Source organism: Hyperoodon ampullatus, assembly GCF_949752795.1.
Source record: "Hyperoodon ampullatus genome assembly, chromosome: 7".
NCBI lineage: Eukaryota > Metazoa > Chordata > Mammalia > Artiodactyla > Ziphiidae > Hyperoodon > Hyperoodon ampullatus.
This window is the reverse complement of record NC_136920.1, coordinates 88,726,006-88,748,193: the sequence shown is the minus strand read 5'-3', so window position 1 is coordinate 88,748,193 and position 22,188 is coordinate 88,726,006. Positions and strand designations below refer to the sequence as shown.

The 22,188-nt window shown below is 44.7% G+C and overlaps 1 protein-coding gene across 3 annotated transcripts in view; it reads right to left on the bottom strand.

Moving 5' to 3' along the window:
• Positions 1 to 22,188, bottom strand: part of KIRREL3 (kirre like nephrin family adhesion molecule 3) — a gene marked incomplete at both ends in the record, with an annotated part of 550,267 nt that overhangs the window by 346,344 nt on the left and 181,735 nt on the right. The gene's annotated exons all lie outside the window — the stretch shown is intronic.

The following is a 22,188-nucleotide window of genomic DNA, read 5'->3' as shown; positions in this document are numbered from 1 at the left end:
TTTCTTAATAAAAACATTTGTTCTCCCACAGCAGCAGAAATCACACGGAGAAAGGTGCCCTTGAATGGTGCCTCTAAATTCCCTTTGGCCCATGCATCATGCAAGGGCACCAGGGGGCTCTGCAGACCACCTGGCCCACCCACTTTCATCTGCCACCTTAGCTCTGGAGAAGAAAAGGAAATTGTGGAGCTGCTTTTGATGAGTCACCAACAAATGATGAAGCTTTTAAAAAAATGAAATATAATGTGGATACAGAATGGACTCATATTATAAATCAATGATTGAATAAATAAGTAAAACAAATAAATAGAGGAGGCTAGATAAATCTCCAATGCAAAGGAATTCCAAATAATTTGTGTAGATACTCTGCCCTTGAGGTAGTGGAGAATAACTCCTCATTTCTTAACTGTAGGCTGCATGTAGTGATGTCCTTCTAAAGCAATATGAAAAGTGGTAAAAAAGAGTAACTTTACCTGGAGAAACCTGACAAACATGACCTCAGCCAGGTGATCAAAGTTAACCTCTATAGTGACAAGTCAAGTTGATAGAATGCACCCTTGATATGATGTGATGAAAGTAGCACTTTACCTTTGTGGTCATCCCCAAAGCCAGTGACCCCAGTCTAAATCATGAGAAAACATCAGACAAATTCCAACCAAGGGACATCCTACAAGATGCCTGACCAGGACTCCTCAAAACTGGCAAGGTCATCAAAAACAAACAAAATCTGAGAAAATGTCACAGTCAAGAGCAGCCCAAGGAGACAAAACTGATAAACGTAATGTGGTATCCTGGATGGGATGCTGAGATAGAAAAGGGCATTAAGTAAAAATGAAGGAAATCTAAATAAAGCATGGACTTAATAATAATGTATCAATATTGATTCCTTAATTATAACAAGTGTACCATACTAATGGAAGATATTAACAACAGAGGAAACTGGGTGGGGGGGTATGTGAGAACTCTGTACTATATTATAATCCTTATGTAAATTTAAAACTGTTCTCAAATAAAAAGTTCATTTAAAAAATGGTACTCCTAGAATAACAATATTACCTGGGCATAGCCTCATGCTAGGGTATATATACTGGGTAGTAGCTAGTAGGCTAGGTATGAGTCTTAACTTACTTGCCACCTCCTCCCCCAACCACTCCCCCCAAGCCAGGTGCTCTTGTGCAATGGACAACCTGCACAGCCTGAGTGGCAGTCCTAAAGTCAGAATTACCCTCTATCACCAATTTTCTTAGAGCTTGTCTTGCATCTAAACACAGTACTAATTTGTGCTAGAAATAAAAGAATAGTCAGTTGCATCATAAATGGATGTATGACACCGGTCAACTATGAGTTTCCAGAAGAAACCTCATGAACCACCACTGGCCAGTGGATTCCTCTTCGAGAAACATTGCCTTCCAAGCCTGGACAATGACAGCTCTGGTTTTCTACCTGTCTGAAGGTAGAAAAGCCAGGTGTGTCAAGGAAGATGAGGATCTCATGGATTCTTAATTACATTTTGCTCACAGAGATACAGTAGGGGGAGAATCTTACACCAAACCCTACTGAGCTCCCATGGGAGTAAAGAGGTGTGGAAAGCATGGGGGGCAGGGGAGGTGGGGATCCATCCAGAGCAATGCCCTCAGAGTGTTGTTTTCTATTATTTACATGTGACCTGGTGACAGCTGGCCAGGTGGCTCTCTGTAAGAAAATGTCTTAATGCAGCAGAAACAAGCATTTTGAATTATGCATGACAAGTCTGACGTTAATTTCCTGCTTTTCACCCTAACAAAGAGACACACTGATACGTTTCTTCCAAGGCTGCCTCTTCCTCGGTCAGAGGTCCTGTTTGTTCCTCCTTGTTCACCAAGTGTCCTGTGGTGTGAAGTGCTCCAGGGCATGAGAAGGGCCTTCTCGAGGGGCCTTCTTTCTAAAGAGCAAGACAGCCCAGACTGTCACCATATCGATGCCATTCCTGGGCCATATGTCTCCTTCCCTCCCAAAAATAAAAACAACGCTGCTGACTAAAAAGCTTACGGAATATGGTTAGACTAAAACATGCATTAGAAATCAATTTGGCAGTGTGTATCAGCGGTCAAAATAATGTTCCTACCCTCTGACTCAGTAATCCCACTTTTGTGAATCTGTTCTCAGAAAATAATTCTAAATACCAAAAAATCTATAAGTGTAATAGCAAAAACAGCCTAAATATTCAATCACTGAGATAGGGTTAAATAAATTATGGTTTATAGATTTGATGGAATATTATGGAACACTTAAAATGATTGTTTATGAGAATTATATAATATGGAAATTGCATATGAAAACTATGCTAAGTAAAAAAAAGGGAAGATAAAAATATAAGTAAAGATAATTACTACTGTGTTAAAATATGCATAAGAAGAAGACTCACAGGAAATTCATCAAAATGCTAATAGAGTATTAGACTGATGGGATTTGAGTTGATTCTTTTTTCTTTTCTCTAGTTTCCAAATTTTCTATGATGTGGTAATATTACATCCTAATGGAAGAGATTATTTTAGAAACATGTCAAGTTCTGTCCCCCAATGCATATGAATAGTAGAGTGGGGTTCCATAATATGTGTAGAAAAATGTAATAATGGTCATCAATAATAAAAGAACCTTAATAAAAATTAATAACATAAAAGTGAACACAGCCTGGGAAAAATGGTGTGATGATTTCCTAACATGGACATACTGACTTCCTCCAGGATCAGACTGGGGGGCCTTTTTCTCATCAAAGTGATTGGCATTCTGTCGATCTAGGCTACTGGGGGAAGCTGGCCAACTCCAGGTTTGCACGCTGCTCACAGCTGTGCAGCCATGGAGCAAATGCCTTGCCCACTCTTGAGCCATAGCTCCCCTCCCCAGGGCTCCCTGGGCTGAAGCGATGGAGCCCTAGTTAGGCTTGCAGGGCACCTTGGATGAAGCCCTCACTTGATTTCTTAACTGGGCTGGAGCCTGTGGACAGGCGGCCAGTAATGAAGACCAGTATGAAAGAGGACAGGAAATGGAGCTGGACTTTCCACATGAGCAATCAGTAGCAGCCATAGCAGCGGGGGTCTGAGGGAGAGGCAGTGTCTCTCTCTGCATCCCCTTATCTGTAGTTAGAGGAATTCTTGGCTGATGGAACACAGTGGGTTTGGGGCATCTGCCTGCATAATAGCAAGGAAAGGGCCAGCCTGGGGGGTCCAGTTACATTATCAGTGAAAAAATGGGCCAGATGTAATTTTAGCCAAGCCAGGGGGCCACTGACTGGAGGGAACAGCTGATGTAATGAATGACAGAAGGATGAAATGATGGAACTAATCAATCCCCAGGTGGATGGGTTTTGTCCTCCCCATTGTACATGTTCTCAGGATTCTCTTTGATTTGCAATGTGTGGACCACAAGGAAACAGCCTGCTTTACGTGCGCGGAGTTTGCACGATTAATCATATCACACCACAGCCCGTGGTGTCTGTTATTCACATAATTTAAATCCTTGCCAAATGCTAAGAACAATAAGCTCAAACCAACCCCACCTAACTCAACATAAACACACCCAAACACACAATGGAACTTTTCATCACACTGTTTTCCTTCCCACAGATAAAGAAGGGAGACCCAACTTTTCACGCCAGTTTCTAGCATCTTCTTTTCATGTTTCTCACTAGAGGAAAAGAAGACTGGTCTTTTTTTTTTTTTTCCTGGAAAGATAAATTTTTAATGAATGTAAATGTTCTTGCAGCTCCTTAGTTTGGAGGCAGAGATGGTACAGCTTGGACAGCCAGTTTCAGGAATACAATACTTGCTTCTTGTTATTTCTTTTCCTTTTCACCACCCAGTGAAGCACAGATGCTCTCTGCCTGGGCCTTTGTTTCCGAGGCTGCCATCCTGTCAGCCAGCAGAGACAGCCTGCCTTCAAAGGGAACGCTCCTGATGAATTGGCCTCACTGGATTGTCTTCTCACAATGGAAGCCGGTCTATTCCGACACAAACACTCTTGGCCCTGCTTCCTTTTGGCATTTATCCAGTTTTATTTATTGATTAACTATCTACTCTGTGCCAGGAACTACTCCACTTAATCCTCTTAACAACCCAATGATACAGCTACTAGTACTATTACCACCATCATTCCCATTTTACAGATGGGGAAATAGAAGCACTGAGAGGTCAAGACTTGCCACAGCTGATATATGACAAACTTGGCAGCCTGGCCCAGAGCCCATACTCGTAGCCAAGACATATTCTGCCTCCTCTGACACCTGCTAGGTATCGTGGGTGTGGGAGAATGGGGAATGGAGCTGGGGCTGAGAAAAAGATGAGAACAACTCAGTTGCTGCCCTCACAATCTGGAAGGAAATCATTCCTCATCATTTCTTTTCCATTCCCATGGACACTGCCTCTCAGGGCTGCTCTGCAGGTCCGAGTTCTTTTGTGTTCATCTTGTTCTCATTGGGCTTTCACTTCTACTGGCTGAGACATGATTCTTCTCACTGTTCTGATTTAGAGGGTACAAGCTGCATTCTGCATTTCTGCAGGGTCTGAGGCCCTTGGCCTTGAGACTGAGTCAGGGACAGGCTCCTTTCCTTGCCTCCCTTATCTGTTTCCTACCAGTAGCTCTTAGAATGCAAACACTCCTGTCAAATAGGTCCAAGGGGGCAGCACAGCCACCTCTTGGGGTACTGGGCTGCAGGGAAACCTGCAGTGTTAAGTTCACCTTAGAGAGGCCTGCTTTAAGGATGTAGGGTAGACCGTGCTGTAGTTTGCATGATGCTTGGGTTAAAAGCCAACTTTAGCCTCACCAGACCCATCATCACCACTTCTCCACAAAGGCCTTACAATCACTATCAAAGAAACTGACTGTTTTGATCTGGAGATGGTCAGAGTTCAATCTGGAGGAGTGCAGGCAGCTGTACATTGTATCAGCAGCATCATAGGAAAAGGAAGGGGAAATAATGGGCTGTTTTGTAGATTTCATTTCCCAAATCAGGACCTCCATTTGTAGAAAATCAGAATTCTAAATAATTGTCATCATCAAAGGGTGACATCTATTAAGCACCTACTAGTGTGTGAGCCTGGGCACCCTGTCCAGCAACTCAAGCTGATTTCTTTGATCTGATGATTGGGTTGTTTTCCCCCACTGCCACTCACTCCACGTCCTGTGCAGACCTCCAGCATGTGACGAGGTGTCTGTCTCCCCCATGTGACCATGAGCCCTTTAGGGGCAAAGACTACTCTTAATCCCCTTTGCACCTCTAGTGCCTACGGTGGGCACTTAACATTGATTTGTTAAATGTTGATGAAGCTCATACTTTATGGAGAAACTAGATATTTCCACCATGAAATCCACAGACCTACCACATCTGCCTTCATCTTTTCCTTCTTCTGTTCTCTCACATTTAGTGTCTCTTGTGAAAGAAGCCAAGCCTTCACCATGTGCTCTGTGTCCATCTCCTCTTACCTTCGCAAGGATTCCTCAGCTACCTCCTCTCTTTCTTGCATTTGAAGCCCTTCCTCTCTTCCCTGGATCATTCCCATTAGGCAAAAAGCAAGCAAACTCATAGTCAATTACCACCCACTCTTGAAATCTCTCTTAGATTCCACACCTTATCTTGGATGTCATCCCCTTTCTCTACATCCTTCTCAGGAAAACTTCTGCCAAAAGTCATCGACACACATTAGCTTCACTTTGTCTCCTCCCAGGCACTCTTGAGCCGACCTTTTCTGGTTTCTCCCCTGTGGCTGCAAAAACTCAAGATGAATGCCAACCTTTAGGTGGCCAGATCTTGGGGTCCATCTGCCTTCTGCCTCTACCCTCCTGGAGCTGCAGGAAAAATTCCACACCGTCATCTCCTCCCAACTTCTCTGAACACACTTCCCCTCAGCCCGGGTGACAGCGTTCTGCTCTTCCTGCTCATCCCTCTCTTTCAGCTTCTTCTCAGCCTCCCTGGCAGGTTCCTGTTTCCTAAACACGGGCCCCTGACCTCAACCTTTCCTTTCTATGCTGTACTCCCTTTAAGAATCTCATCAGTTCCATCATATATGGTTGACAATCCCCATATCAACATCTCCAGCCCAAACATTTCCACTGTATCCAGCTGCCTTCTTGACACCCTCCCTTGAATGTGTCACAGGCACTCCAAACTGACCCTGGTCCAAACTAACTTCTTTAATCACACTGCTTCCCCAAGACCACATCCTTTTCTCGTCTTTTCTATCTTAGTAACTAAAATCTCTGTCCACCTAGTTGCCCAGGCTGGAATTCTGAACCATCTCTAATTCCCCTCATCCACTCTGTCTGTGTGGTCCTCTCACCGACCCCACGGATTTGTTCCCTTGATTCTGGTCCACTTGTCTCTCTTCTCTCAATCTGAGACAGCCAGGCATTGCACTGGGTCCTGGGCAGATACTAGTAAATTAAACAGACTTGGTCCACATGCTTGGGAAATATATATCGGATGATGAATGGATGAAAGGATGGGTGAATAGTAAAAGGAAAAGCACAGAGTCAAAAGTCGTAGCCTGACAGTTCTCATGGAAAGAGGCTCATCCCTGATTCGTTTGGTGCAACTGGTCAGAGGACTAAATCTTGCTAAGTTTCAGTTTGTTGATCTATCAAATGAGACTAGTTAAACCTAATGCATAGGGTTATTGCAACGTTTATATGCATAAACGTTGCAAAACGTTTACATGCATAACACCTAGCACATTGTTAGTGCTCAATTCATGCTTCATTAAATAAAAAAACACACTGTAATAACAACCCAACCATTTGATCAATTGTTTTTTCTGATTGTTTTGGCATGTGTTCCACCCAGCCTGAGGTAAACCTAAACAGCATATGAACGGATGAGTAAATAATGAGCACACATCACCACCAGTGAGTCAGAGGAAAGATGATCTCAGCCCTGACCCCAGATGTGGTGAGAACACAGCTGGCTCGGATGCAGATCAGGGTACCCTTCGGTGGTCCCTGGCCCAGTCTCCTCCACTGGCCCAGGCTCTGCCTCTGTCTCCTGTTCCCACTCCTGCTCCCAGAGGAGCCAATGATGGATGGAAACATCATAAACAAGAACAATGCCTATTGTGCACTGCTTAGAAATGGGCTGTGTTCTTTTAAAAATTAGGAATAAAATAATATACTGACTAAAGCTGGTGGTGGGGGGATTTGCAAATGAGAATGCAAATGAAAATGAGGTCACTTGTTAGGTTTGGGAAGAAAAAAATGTGGTCCCTGGAATGGCCTTTTTCTGCTGCTGGAAGCTGAGAAAAAAACCATCTCTGTGAACAAAAGATCAGAAATTGCCTCCTGCACACTCTGTCTGCTTCCGAAGAAAGGTCTGTGTTTAGGAAACCTCTTCCTGAGGAAACAGTGCACTTTTGGGGGGGCCTGTACTGACGATTTGGTTGTTATCTTTTTGACCTGATGAGATGCGAAAGAGTTGAGGTATTAAATCCTCAAGGAAGGGCAGAGAGTGTTACGATAAAAAACCCAATTCACCGTCCCTGGCCGGGGCCTAATGCAGTCAGCTACCATCTCACCAGACTTCTGCTCACGGGTGTTTCAGCTGGGCCTCAGCTCATGGGAAATGAAAGCCTGGCCACTCCTGATGGTTATGGGATTTGCAGAAAATTGAACATATCATGCAGATCGATTTCCTTTTCTTGCCCTTCTTTAAAAAAAAATGAATTTCTAGGGCACTTATGAAAAGGAATGACTAAGGGGAGGAGGCTGCAGCCCAGCATTTGTAGGCAAAGGGGTCTGAGAGCAGTTTCCGAGCCAGTGGATAAGGCTGGGGTCCTGGCTCAACAAGCCACCGCCCTCCTCCATCTTTCCACCAGACCTCAGGTGGGCTGAGGGAGGGGTGACTTTGCCCTTTTGAGCCTTCCTTAATTCTCTTGCACATGAATGCTGAGTCAAGGGTCTGATGAGTTAGCCAGAGGGTGAAAAGGAAAGAAAGAAGAGACAGGTAACAGTGAGGTAGACCAGATGTCATCAGGGGCTCAGCAGGACACCACTGCTCACCAACAGTGAACCCCACAGAAGAATCAACGCAAGGCCACATGAGTCTTTCCAAAGAGGATGTGATAGGGAGCAGTTGCAGGAAGAGGGCACAATTTGAGAGGCTAAACAATTTCACTCAAAGAGACTGAGAATTAACTAGGGCAAATGTGTAAATTATTACATTGGATCAAGTGTATGGGAGTGAACCAAAAGCCCACTCATGAGAAGTTCAGATAAGGAATAGGCAGATAGGAATAACTCCTGAGCTCTATTGTGAATAAATTTGCAATCCAAATACACAGGTTGCTTCTCTTCACTCTCAACCAGTACCTGGATTTTAATAGGTGCTGACTGAAAATCTGGAAAGTTATATAAAGGCATAAATGAATAAATTTCTGATAGCTGAGTTTCCAGTGATAGGATGAGAGATTTGTGAACAGAGGGAGATCAGGGCTGTATTGAAACCTTTAAAGGGCACTAAACACTGAAAATATTAGCATGTGCCTTCCTCTGTTATTTAAAAATAAAAACAATTCTAAGACAAAAAATAATGGCAAGGAAGTCCAAAAATGTTCTGATGTTTCTCATGATGGCTGGAGTTGTTTTAAACACTGAATATAAAATTTTATCTGAAAGATGTTTTAGGTACCGTTAGGACTTGTTCAGTCTATCTCCTGGGTAAGTTAACCATGGAAAAACCTTGTAGAACCTGCTGGCCTGGGTCCATAGTTCCCCCCTGGGCACCATCTCTTTGGCTGGTTCATTGGGATAGAAGCAAGAGAACATAGACTTTGTCCTTGGAAGACTGGACTCCAGGCCCTGCTTTTGTCACTTAGTGTGTGACTTTGGGCTTTTCACATAATCTTCCTGAGTCTCAGTTTCCTCATCTATAAAATGGGGATAATAAGAGCTTCCTTACAGGGTGGTAACAAAGATCAAATGAGAGAATATGTGTGAAAATGTCACATGATGTTGGTTTTTATGATTACAAAAATATTGTAACCTGGTTATTTCTGAAAGTAAGTTACAACCAGACGCTAAGGAAGGTGCGGACCAACAGGAACTCTCATTCATTGCCGGTGGGAATGCAAAATGGTGCAGCTACTTCGCAAGACAGTGTGGTGTTTTCTTACAAAACTAAACATACTCCTACCATCTGATCCAGCAATTGTTTGCCTAGGTATTTACTGAAATGAGTTGAGAAATTATGTTCACACAAAAGCCTGAACGCAAATGTTTAAAGCAGTTTTTTTTTCTTTTTTCTTTTTATAATTCCCAAACACTGGAATCAACCAAGATGTCTTTCCATAGGTAAATGAATAAACAAATTGTGGTGCATCCAGACAATGGAATAGTATTCAGCAGTACAAAGAAGTGAGCTATCAAGTCATGAAAAGGCATGGAGGAAATTTAAATGTATATTGCTAAGTGAAAGAAACCAATCTGAAAAGGTGGCATACTGTATAATTCCAACTATTGACATTCTGGAAAAAACAAAACTGTGGAGACAGTACAAAGATTGCCAGAGGTTGGGGGTTTGGAGGGGTGGATGAATAGATGGCGCACAGGGGATTTTTAGGGCAGTGAAATATTCTGTGTGGTACCATAGTGGTGGATATGTGTCATTATGCATTTGGCAAAACCCATAGAATGTACAACACAGAGAGTGAACCCTAGTGTAAACTAGGGACTTTAATTAATGAAAATATAGCAATATTGGATCATCGATGGTAACAAATATACCACACTAATGCAAGATGTTAATAATAGGGGTAGGGAGAGTGTATGTGGAGTACTTGCATTTTCTGTTCAATTTTCCTGTAAACCTACAACTGCTCTAAGAAATAAGGCCTATTAATGAAAAAAATTAATTACAGAGCTGGTTGAACCCTGACTCTTTTTCCCCACCCGGTCCCTGTAGAGAAACAGCTCTCCCACGCCAGCCCAGCCTCTGCAATATTAGGCTCATTCCCACGCTGGGTAAAGGCTCACGCAAGCTTTGGGAAAAGCATGAATCAAAAATGACAGCACATTTTTCATGCTGAACTATTATCTTGTCTGGTTATTTTGTTTTTCATACAGTCAGTAATAAGCCACTTTGCTATCATGTCTTCATTTAATTTGTGATTTAGACTAACCTTTCACTGGGACACTTTTGTATCCACGGGGGGACATAGGTTTGACTTTATTTTTGCTAATGCAATAAAGTTGGAATCCTGAACATACTCTCGAGTCTCTAGAGATGACCCAGGGAGTGACAGGGAAAGGAAAAAAAGGCGAGACACCAAATAAGACCTGACTGATTATACATTAAAATGGGGAACTGAAAAAACCTGGCTAATGGGATAAAAAGGGAGGGGCTCAGTTGGTGATAGTTCCTGGCCCAGGGCACGGCCTTGAAGTTTCCCTTGGATGGAGGGATTTCATTCTGCGGTCCTGTCCTGCTGCACTGGGGGAGGGCATTGCTGAATCTAGAAGGAAGGAGGAGAGCCTTGGAGAGCCAGCCAGCATGGTTGGAGAAGGGGACATCACAATCGTGATGGCAGAGCCAGCCTTCCCCTTAAACAGAATGCATTGCCTAAGGGGTGTGATTTGAAATGCCCCAATGTCTCTGCCACTGAGATTGAAATTCTCCTCCTTCCTGAGTGAAGCGCTGAGCAGGCGCCCACTGGGTAATAGGGCACTTGAGATGTTGGCGCGGATCCCCTCTTGTGTTAAGTATCACCCTGTCCCTGGCTCTTTTTAAATGCTGATGCTCCCAGGCAAAGCCGCAGCTCAGCGAGCAAGAGTGTCACAGTGCTGGGGCTCAGAAAAAGGCCTGCCTGCGAGTGGTGGGGAACCAGCACAGAGCGGGGAGTGGGGAAGATCCCAAACACAGCGTGTCTGGGGTGCAGGGTCATATCAGGGCTGGGGCCAGAAAGCCTGATACTGTGCAGGTCTGTGCACACTGTTTAGCAGGGGAGATGTTGCCTGTAGGGGAAGGAAAGGGAAAACCATCCTTCAGATTCCCTGAAGCCCACTTTCAGGACCACCTGTAATTAGCAAACCAGGGCTCTGGGGGTGTTACTTCAGCTTTCTGTCACCGAATTTGGGGGATGCACCATCATGCAGGGAATACAAACCTGGGCTCTGAATATCTAAACGATTTGGATTTCACCTCCACCTCTGCCACTTATTTAAGTTCTCTGAGACTCAATTTCTCATCCATAAAGTAGGCTAATGATAACCTTATTTCATAGAGCTATTGTGAGTATAAAACACATCAAGTTCTTAGCACAGTATCTGGCCCAGGGAACTGCTTGATATTGATAGTTTTGAAGGCGTGGCTCTTGTTGGCAGGAAGAATCTGTTGGTCAGTGTCTGGTACCCTCCAGCTTCATCGGTTACCGGGGAAGGGCGGCCACACCCTCCTCCCTGACCATCCCCCAAAGCAAGTCCTGATGGGCACTCCAGTTTGATTCGTGGCTGAGTGTGGAGCTTAGTCCTAATCCACGGGGTGGCCTGCGGCAGTCGGGGCCAAATGACAGGGCTGCTGAGGGAGCAGTGGGAGCGTGAGCCTCAGCCTCCAAGCCCTGTCAGCACCAGGCTGATGAAGATGAGGAAAGCACAGGATCATATGGTTGAAAAGAGCTGTAACTGTAATGGAAATTCAAATCATTCCTCTGACCCTGTTTTCTGCATTTGCATTTTGTCCTTGTAAATCAGAAGCACCGGGAGCAATTTATTTCTAAACATCAACAATTCGGAATGGGAAGGAAAATGAAATAATTGCATTGAGACTCACTTAAAACAATTCATCTGCACATCCACGCAGATCCTGAGGGCCTGTGGACACTGCAAAGTAACGCACGGGTTTGTTCCATGGTTTCCGCCTCCCTTGTGTGCCTGGCAAGGAGGAGGAAGGGGAATATCTCAGAGCAGGTGGATTTCTACTCCCTACTGTGCGAAGCTGATGACTGTGGAAGTGATGGCTCATTATACCCACCCCAGCCAGGTGGAGAGGGAAGATATCCCTGTACTCGGGGCCCCCAGGCAGGTGTCTGTGCAGCCCCCTTCTGCTTCCCTAATTCAGGAGCCCCCAAGGGTGGCCCTCACAGCCGCCCCCCACAACTCTGGGATCCCAGGCACACAGCTCTTTTCGCTTTTAAACTATCTGAATCTTCCTGTCTGTCCCAGCCTGCTCCTTTGCCAGAACCTTTAGCATATCGCTTGCTGGGGTCCCTAACCTGCTGATTGACATCCAGGGATCCTCCCAGGAGGCCTGCCCAGGGCTCTGCATCCAGTGGCCACAGAAACAGGTGTGCTGGGTTCCAGAAAAGCCAGGGCTGCTAAAGAATTAGGAACACATTGCTTTTGGGAAAGAACTTGCCATTTGCTACTTCCTTAAAAGAATGGAAGAGACCCTCCTTAGCAAAAGCAGAGGGTCTCAGAGCAGCCTCCTCTCCTGACTTGGTGGATTAGTATTGGTTACAAGTCCACAGTGGCCTGGGGCACCAGGGGGGCACACGGGGCCCACAGACCATCGTTTTAACACATGGAGCCTCTAAATAGCTCACTCTGGGCCTACCCTTCAGGTTCTCCCAGTCCTTTTGGTTTCTCTGGTTCTAACTGGACGGCAGGCACATCTTCAGGGATCTCTTTAGAGAAATGGTATGGAGAAGCATTAGCCTAAGAAATGCTTTTTTTTTGATTGAGAAGGCAAAGTGCTCTAAGAGGAAAAGCATGGGTTTGGGGTCTAAAGGTGGGTTCAAATCCTCAGCGGCTCTGTGATTTCAGTCTTGTTGTGCCTCAGTCTCTCAGTCTATAAAACAAAGATTACAATAAGGCCTATCACAGCGGAGCATCTGTGAGGACTTACACACAGGTGCTTGGTGAACTGCAAAGAGGGGTGTGTGTGTGTGTTTGTGTATGTTTCTGTGTATTATGGAGAGGAGGAAACATTATTATAGCAACAGTTTCTCCCAGATTTCTCTTGGGTATGAATGGTTTTTGTTGGAAAAATAAAATAATGAGAACTTGGGGGAAGAGGAGATTCCTGGGAACTTGAGCCCAGGTGGAAATAACAGTTTAGCAGAAAACTAGGGGGGTATCTGGTGTCGTTCTGCAGAGAGAGGGGGGACAGGAGGGAGGAAAGGGGTGGGGCCGGAGGAGAGGAAGAGAGACAGAGAGATGGTAGAGACCCTTCCTCCTCCCTGGAAACCCCTCTGCCCCCAATGTTGATAAACTTCCAGTAGGACGATGCAAGGCTTGTTGTGAGTGATTTCTTATGGGGACGCTTCCGAAGGAGTGGAGGCTGCCCTCCTGGGGGTTCCAGGGCCAACAGGCCTAGGGATGCTGGGGTGAGCGTGAGAACGTGAGCTGCTTTGGAGGGGTGGTCTCCACTCCGCTGCTCTTTCCAATCATATAAGGAGTTCAAACAAATAACAATGCCCAGGCCCTGCTCCAGACCAATGCATCAGAATCTCTGGGGGTGGAACTCCAAGCCCTGGAGCTGCTTTGAAACCGCCCCCGGGGGATCCCAACGGGAGCCAGAGACACGGACCATTTTTAACACAGCCCCAGGTCACCTGTAACCAGATCTCAAAGGGCTGGAGCCTGGACCTCAACCAGGGCACATCCCTGTGCACACAGCTTTGGCATCATTAAGAATTTCTTGGGGTATCTCAGGGAAGTGGTCTAGACTGACAGAAAACTAATTAATTTGGGCCATTTAGAATCTGACCCAAGTGGGACCGAGGGCCTTCCTCTTTGTCTACAGGAAAGCTGGCCCATCCCCGTGTCTTCATTTGAGCTCTCTGCATGGCCTGAGTTCCACCTTCTGGCCTGGGGAAAGACATGTTGTCATGATAAAGCAGGGGCTGCACTATGATAACCTGGGTTAGAGAAGGTGGGCACCTAGAGAAGGAAAATCTCACTAGGGTGTTAGTGTAAATGGCACATATGCCAGGTATGGAGGACTCCAGGCAGGGGTTTCTCCCTTGATTAAGATTTAACTGCAGTGCAATACCAGAAACCTTATACCTCTTTTACGTGGAAAAAAAACCACAACAAACAACTAAGTGCTAAGATTCTCAGATATCTTAAATATGCTTCCCTCCTGCCTCCTCTGCCTACAAACAGTGTCTGTGGGGCTGTGACCTTCAGGATTCCCTCAAGAATAATGAGCCCTGGGCACCTTCTCAGCCCCATTAGTGACGGAGATGCAGCACTCTGTCCCCAGCATACAAACAGGCCACCTCCGAGGGCCAGGAGTGACCTCCAGGCCTTCCAACTGAACAGAACTATTCAAGCCCTGGACAATCAGGAAGCAAACAGGAAGCCAGGGATCATTATACAGGGGATGCGGCTGTGACAGGGGATAATGGGATGGCAGAGAGCAGTGGCTGGGCTCTGAGCCGCAGCTTCTGGAAGCTCCAGCTGATAGGATGCCTGCTGGCTGTCGGGGTTGGTGAGGGACAGGGAGACGAAGGAGGGCTGGCCCTTGAGGAACTCGCATCTTGGGTGCACGCATGCCCTCAGATCTGACAAGGGCAAAGCTGCAAGCTCCTTGGGCTTTCTGAGTTTTAGTAAAACTTTAACTTGTGTGCTTGAAAAAGATGTGGATTAATGGTTAACTAAGTTTATTCTGCATAACCGAGGATTTGCTAGAAACTCCACCCCTACATTTAAGTTTCCTTTTTTATAGAAAATCTTTTTTTTTTCACCTTTAAAAACTTTGTTTCAGAATGATTTCTGGGGAACCCCTATGTCTGAGGTAAGTCTATATTACTTATATGTGTCTCAAATTTTAAAATATTCTGGAAGTTTATTACTCCTAATTCTTTCTCAACATTTTCATCATAGAAGTTATGGAGGTTTTTCCTCAAAAATTTTATATGAGACATAACATGTTTGTACTAAATTAGATAGGAAGTTGAAAATGTGATTATCTTCTTTAAAGCAGTACCTGATTCTTTCCTTGGTTGTGTACCTTGGCTTGATCTTTTTGTTTTTTTAAATATTTATTTAATTAATTTATTTTTGGCTGTGTTGGGTCTTCGTTGCTGTGCGTGGGCTTTCTCTAGTTGCGGTGAGCGGGTTCTATCCTTTGTTGCAGTGTACGGGCTTCTCGTTACGGTGGCTTCTCTTGTTGTGGAGCACGGGCTCTAGGTGCGCAGGCTTCAGTAGCTGCAGCATGTGGGCTCAGTAGTTGTGGCTCACGGGCTCTAGAGCACAGGCTCAGTAGTCGTGGCATATGGGCTTAGTTGCTCTGCGGCATGTGGGATCTTCCCAGACCAAGGCTCGAACCTGTGGCCCCTGCATTGGCAGGCAGGCTCTTAACCACTGCACCACCAGGGAAGTCCTTAATCTTGTTTTTTTTTTAATTGTAGTATAATTGATTTACAAGGTTTCAGATGTACAGCAAAGTGATTCAGTTATACATACACACACACATATATATATATACTTTTTCAGATTATTTTCTATTATAGGTTATAAGATAGTGAATGTAGTTCCCTGTGCTATACAGTAGGTCCTTGTTATTTATGTTGTATTTAGTCGTGTGTATCTGTTAACCTGAAATTCCTAATTTATTCCCCCCTTTCCCCTTTGGTAACTGTAAGTTTGTATAAAAAAAAATATATATATTTTTTTGCGGTACACAGGCCTTTCACTGTTGTCGCCTCTCCTGTTGCGGAGCACAGGCTCCGGACGCGCAGGCTCAGCGGCCATGGCTCACGGGCCCAGCCACTCCACGGCATGTGGGATCTTCCCGGACCGGGGCACGAACCCGTGTCCCCTGTAACGGCAGGCGGACTCTCAACCACTGCGCCACCAGGGAAGCCCTAGAAAATATTTTTTAAAATGTACTTGCTTTCTTTTCTATCTTCAGAGTTATAGTATGGTTAATTTAATTGATGGTTTCAGAGTCTTTGAAGACATCAGACAGATACATCATTTCTCATTGATTTATTTACGCAAACATTTCTTGAATTTTACTTTACGTCAAACACCAGGCCAGGTGCTAGGATATTGCTGCCACAGGTATGAGCATGGATATAGATGATGTAGCACCTGAGCACACAGCCCAAGACGTACCTCATGATCCATGGGTCTTTGGTATGGTGTACCCATCCCCAAATCTCTACTATGTGGAAGTCAGATGAGAAAGCAATTCTCCCCCAACACGAGCTGTGTGAGCACTGGGAGGCGGTGCAAAGAGCACAAGGTTCTGAGTCCAAGGCCTTGGGTTCAAATCCTTGCTCTGCTGCTTAGCAGCTGCAGGACCTTGGCCAGACACTTTACCCCCCTGACCTGTTCCTCATCTGTAAGATGGAATCATGATACCCACTCAACAGCTTGGGGCAGGCATAAGTGAGAAGCACACAGGCCTAGCACAGTGCCTGTCATAGGAAACATTCTTACTTAATTGGTTTAAAATAAAAAGTTGAACCATCCTAAAATCTGAGAAGAAAAACAAAAACAAAATTCCACTCCACTGCCTCCAAACACCCTAAATCCCCAGTCAGTTCGTTACAACCTGCTCAATTGCTATTCCATGAGCAGATGATGCCACCAGTCAGTTGTCTGTGGCTGTGACAGAGAAGAAGAGGAAAGAGAGCAGACATTCACGAATCCAGTTCCAATGTCCCAGTTACTACCTGCTGCCTTAATCGTCTGCTTCTGGCTCTCTTTGCATTGGCCCTACATCAGGTGGAGAAGTTAACCAAGTTAAACATCCTGCACATGGGCACGGCGAAGGCAGGTGGGAGCAGAAACAAAGGAAGCTCAGCCTAGGGAGACAGCGTTAGTCCCAGACTCATCATTCACACAGCATGAAAAATGGTTTCTATATATAAGGGAGCCGTTTTCCCAGGGAGCTTCCTAAATGAGTATTACAGAGTCACCTAATTGATTTCCTTCATTCATCAATTCAGAAACACTGAGAACGTGAAAACGAAGTGCCAGCCCAGACAGGATGCCAGGTGCTGGGCGGAGCAGACAAGGGTCTGAGGGGCAAGAGACAAGAGACAAGAGGGGCACACCCGGCCTCTGAAACGCCCAGTCCAAGGAGCCCGGGCTTAAGTGATTGAATGTAACATATGGTTCCACAAGGCATGTTTACAGTGCAGTGGGACCTGATGTGTGTTACGGCCATTCTGTTTAGAGGAATATGTAAAGGCTTCACGGGGACGAACGCAACTGAGCTGGGCCCTGAAAATGAGGAACAGAGATTGCCACGTGCAGATTTGAAGGAACAGCATTATTATTTTTATTTATTTATTTATTTATTTATTTTTTGCGGTACGCGGGCCTCTCACTGTCGCGGCCTCTCCCGTTGCTGAGCACAGGCTCCGGACGCGTAGGCTCAGCGGCCATGGCTCACGGGCCCAGCCGCTCCATGGCATGTGGGATCTTCCCGCACCGGGGCACGAACCCGTGTCCCCTGCATCGGTAGGTGGACTCTCAACCACTATGCCACCAGGGAAGCCTGGAACAGCATTATTAATGAAGGGAACAGCTCCTGCAAAAGCACAGAAGGATGAAAGCTCCTGATTCTCTCTAAGAGAGAGGAGCATCATTTCCGGTCCCATGAGCATCATCAGAGGATTGAGGGTAGGAAACTCTTACCTTCTGTCAGAGGACTGGAAGAATATGTATTATAAATCCTATTGTTAGTGGGATTTATAATATATAAAAATTATAATGTTTGGCTACTATGAAATTCTCCTGTAAATTACTAAGTCTCCAGGTGAAGGTAAGCTGGAGCAGACGACTGCTTAATCAAAGGAGGCTTTCCATCCCAGTACGATCAGAGCTAACTTTCCACATGCATCCCTCGGGCAACTGTGCTATCAGCCGGACACTACATGGGTTTTACTTCTTTTCTAACCTGCTTGTTTTATGTTCACTTTGTCTCAGCTGTAAACTAGATACATTCAAGGGTAAGAGCTCCACAGGGACCTGGGATCCTACTGTCACACATACAACGTCTATATCTGTTGCCAAGGCAATGGCTAATAAAATCAAATTGGAACAGGGCCCTTTGCAGTAAGACATTGCTGAGTGGTATGCTGAAGAGTTATCCAAACTGAAAAGAGCAAAGACAGAGGCGTGTGTGTGTGTGTGCGTGTCTGTGTTTGTGTGTGTGTATGCACATATGTTTGCTTGGGAGTATGCATGTAGGTTTGTGCTTATGTGTGTCTCAAACACTCTGGCTGTATTTCGATAAGGGCACATGAGGTACAATGTACATGCCAGTCAACAGCCAGCAATGTTAGAAAATAAACCTGCTGAAACCAAACACCTGTGACTGGTGATGTCTTAATCCAAGAAGGAAATTACAGTTTAGGAGCGTGTGATTTCTCTACTTACTGTCAAGAATCCCTGAGTTCTGTGGAGTGCAAGAGTCTGAAGATGACCTTTTCCCGGCAGAAGCAAGAGTGGAGAAGCCTATTATGGCGCATAAGCCAACTTACTCTGTACAAATAAGTGGCAATTTTCTTCCTTAAATACATAAGGGTGGGAGGGAAATGCCTACAAACCGAAAGATGCTCTCCGATGGCAAATATCCTCTTGTTCGTGGAAGGAGGGGAAGGTGATCCATTTAGAGGCTTAAGAGAAGATGTCAGAGGAAGCCGATCTGAGTCCCCTCGTGAACTTCACCTTGAGAAATAGGTCTGAAACTGGTTTTTGGATGGGGAGGAGGAGGGGGTGGACTGTGGGTAAATATCTTTTGACAAATCATCTTAGTGAGGGAGAAAGAAACTATGAAATATGCTTGCCTGCTTTCATTTGTAACTTCTTTTTGTTTAAAAAAAATACGGGCAGGACTTCCCTGGTGGTGCAGTAGATAAGACTCCGCACTCCCAATGCAGGGGTCCCGGGTTCGATCTCTGGTTAGGGAACTAGATCCCACATGCATGCCGCAACTAAGAGTTCGCATGCCACAACTAAGGAGCCCGTAAGCCACAACTAAGGAACCTGCCTGCTGCAACTAAGACACGGTGCAACCAAATTAAAACAAAAAATATGGGCATCTGTCTGCTGAATGAAACTAAACGTCATAGGTCACATTTACAACGACATTTACTAACAGAAATTGGAAAGTCATTGATATATAACGACTTTTGCTCCAAGCAGGTGTTCCCAACCTGGGAATGTTCAGATCCCTAAGAGTGGATAAACCATCTGCAAATGTTGGTCACATCTTTCCAGGGAGCAAAATCCAGGATTTAATTAGGTTTTCCAAGGTATCGCTGATACAAAAAAGGTCAAGAATCACATTTTAGTGCCTTGTTGGACATTTCTTAGCTAAGGGTTGAGATCAAAGGATAGGTGAGGTTGGACGGTTGTCTGGTTCTGGGAGGGGTTGCAAAGGGATTGAGATGAAGAAAGATTTAAGGCTTATCCTTTAAGGAGCACAGTTCATAAGGTCTGAGGAGTTTTTGTAGATGGGTCTTAACCTATAATGAAACAATTACATACGTATGTGTGTATATATTTATACATTAATGTACTAAAACAGCATCTTTGTATTTAGATTAATTCCTTCATACATGAATACAGAAAATGAGGCAGTGATGACAAGTGTTCTAGAAACCATAAAAGACTTGTTTATAAATTTAGGTCTCATCCTAAAGGTGGGGAGAACGGCTACCTCTCATTAATAAATAGACCTGGGGAGGAAAGGAGATTCAACTGTTAGAAGCCATTCTGGATGGAGGGGCTTTAATTACTCAAGTGTTCTGCTCATCTTCCCCAAAGGTCCTGGTGCCCTATTTGGACAATTTCCCCTACCAGACTCAACCCACCTCATCTGGTTTTGCTCTGAACTCCAATGTTTAGTGTGATGTGACATCCCCCCCCCAAAAAGAAAACTTGATCTCATTGCAGACTGTTGTTTCTAAGTTGTTGTTTATTCATTTAGGAATAAATTAAATAATGCTTCCCCACCCAGTCATCCTGTCATCTGAAGAACATTTATTTTCTGGGTGATTGCTAATCTCCACAGTACAAAGTGTGTAATAGACATTCAATATTTGTTTATTATGTAAGTGAAAGAAAGACAGAGAGAAGGAAGGGAGAGAGATGGAGGGAAGGAAGGAAGAAAAACCAAGGAAGGAAGGAAGGAAGGAGGAGTTATTGGGACCCTAGACCTTAGACAGTTTCCAGCTCAGCCTCTCCATCCAAGCCCCCTCTCCATCTCCATGGGACCAGAGGCTCAAACCCAACCGAGTGGGCAGTGGTGGGGTGGGTGGCCTACATGTCCTAGTGTCGTCTGCTCCTTGGCTGTCTCTTAATATGCCTCTGTCCCCAACTTCTCCCTTCAACTATTTCAACAAACTTTTAAAATCCACACGGAGCCTGTCACGTGCCAAATTAAGTGCCTGAACAGTCACCAGCCCAGCAGTTGTACAAACATCCAGATCTTGCATCCCAATTTGAGTTCAAATTGTAAAAAAAAAAAGAAAAACAAACAAAAAGAGAGGTTGGGGAATGAATAAGATGGAAACCCAGCTAAGATCTTCAGGGAGAGCTATTGTCTTGATTCTTCAGCCTTGATGAGCCTCATGGAGATAATAAGAACATGAATAATATTTTCCCTCATATACTCACAATAACAATTTGAGTACTAATAGTGATGGTAATAAAAAGAAGAGATTTCCTTCAAATGCAATCCTTTACCTAGCATTGCCTCCAGAGTAGCCTTGGGGCCCTGGGCTAGCAATCTCTTACTCTGTCTGAGCTCCATCTATAAACTGGGGGTGGGGGGGTGCGGGTGTAGGAGTATAAGTCCTTGCCAGTCCTAAGATTGTATTATTCCATGACAGGAAGCTCAAATAGTAATCACAAAAGTCCTTTATTCAGCCAGAGATGGAACTCGGTATAGTGTCACTTTTCCTGGGCTTTGGAGTGCCGCGCCCCAGTTCCATGGCATACTTGCTATGGATAACTTCAGGCAAGTTATATGACCTCTGCTATGCCTTCGACTTCTAACCTATAAGTTAGGGATAACAATGCGGGCATATCTCATTTTATTGTGCTTCACAGATAATGCGTTTTTCTCCAAATGGAAGGTTTATGGCAACTGTACGTTGAACAAGCCTAATGGCTCCATTTGTCCAAAAGCATTTGCTCACTTTGTGTCTCTGTGTCACATTTTGGTCATTCTCGCAAAATTTCAATTTTTTTTCATTATTAACATATTTAGTATGGTGATCTGTGATCAGTGATCTTTGCTGTTACTTCCACTATTTGCTGAAGACTCAGATGATGGTTAGCATTTCTTAGAAATAATGTATTATTTAATTAAGGTATGTGCCATGTTTTTTTAGACATAATGCTATTGCACACTTAATAGACTACAGTATAGTGAACATAACTTCTATACACTGGGAAACCAAAAAATTGGTGTGACTTGCTTTATTGTGATATTTGCTTTATTGGGGTGGTCTGGAACAGAGCCTGAAATACCTCTGAGGTCTGCCTGTAGTATTATTAGGTGAGGATCAGATACTAACCATGTTGCTTTCTGCAGAGGGGGTGTCACTGAGACCCAGAGAAAGTCCAGTACACAGGCATGTTTGGGAGCGGGATACAGTATGAGAAAGTAGAAGGGCGGAGGGCTCAGACCCTAGTCCCTGCCAGAGTTTTAGTTCTTCTATCAGACCCTCTCTGCTAACACCCTGCACTTCTCATTTAATGAGGGAACTTCTCACACTGAAATTTTGGAACTCAGCACAGAGAATCATCAGATCAACAAGGTGAATTATGGTTGCATTTCCACGTGGTGGGAAAGATGTTGGGAGAAAGGATAGTTCTGGTAAATGAGACTGTCCAGCCCTGTCTCCCGCTCTCTGCAGGGAACAGATGTTCTAACTGGCAGGCAGCCCTCAGACTTACCCTCAGCCTCTAGTGTTTGAGAGCTTCTCATTAGCTATACGTTTCACCACTCATACATATATTACTATAAAAATTTTAAAATGCATTTCAATTCAAAACTTAAAAAAACGTCATCCCGAACCCCCCTGGGACATGTACCCACCACGACAGCGAAAACCAGCTTTGCCAAATGGGTCCTCACATGAAACCGCCCGCAGGTACCCAGTGATGCTCTGCTCTGTCTCATCTTCAGGTCTTTGAACTTGTCACTTCTTTTGCCTGGAATGTCTTTTCCCCTCACCTATCACCTGAATTTTGCAA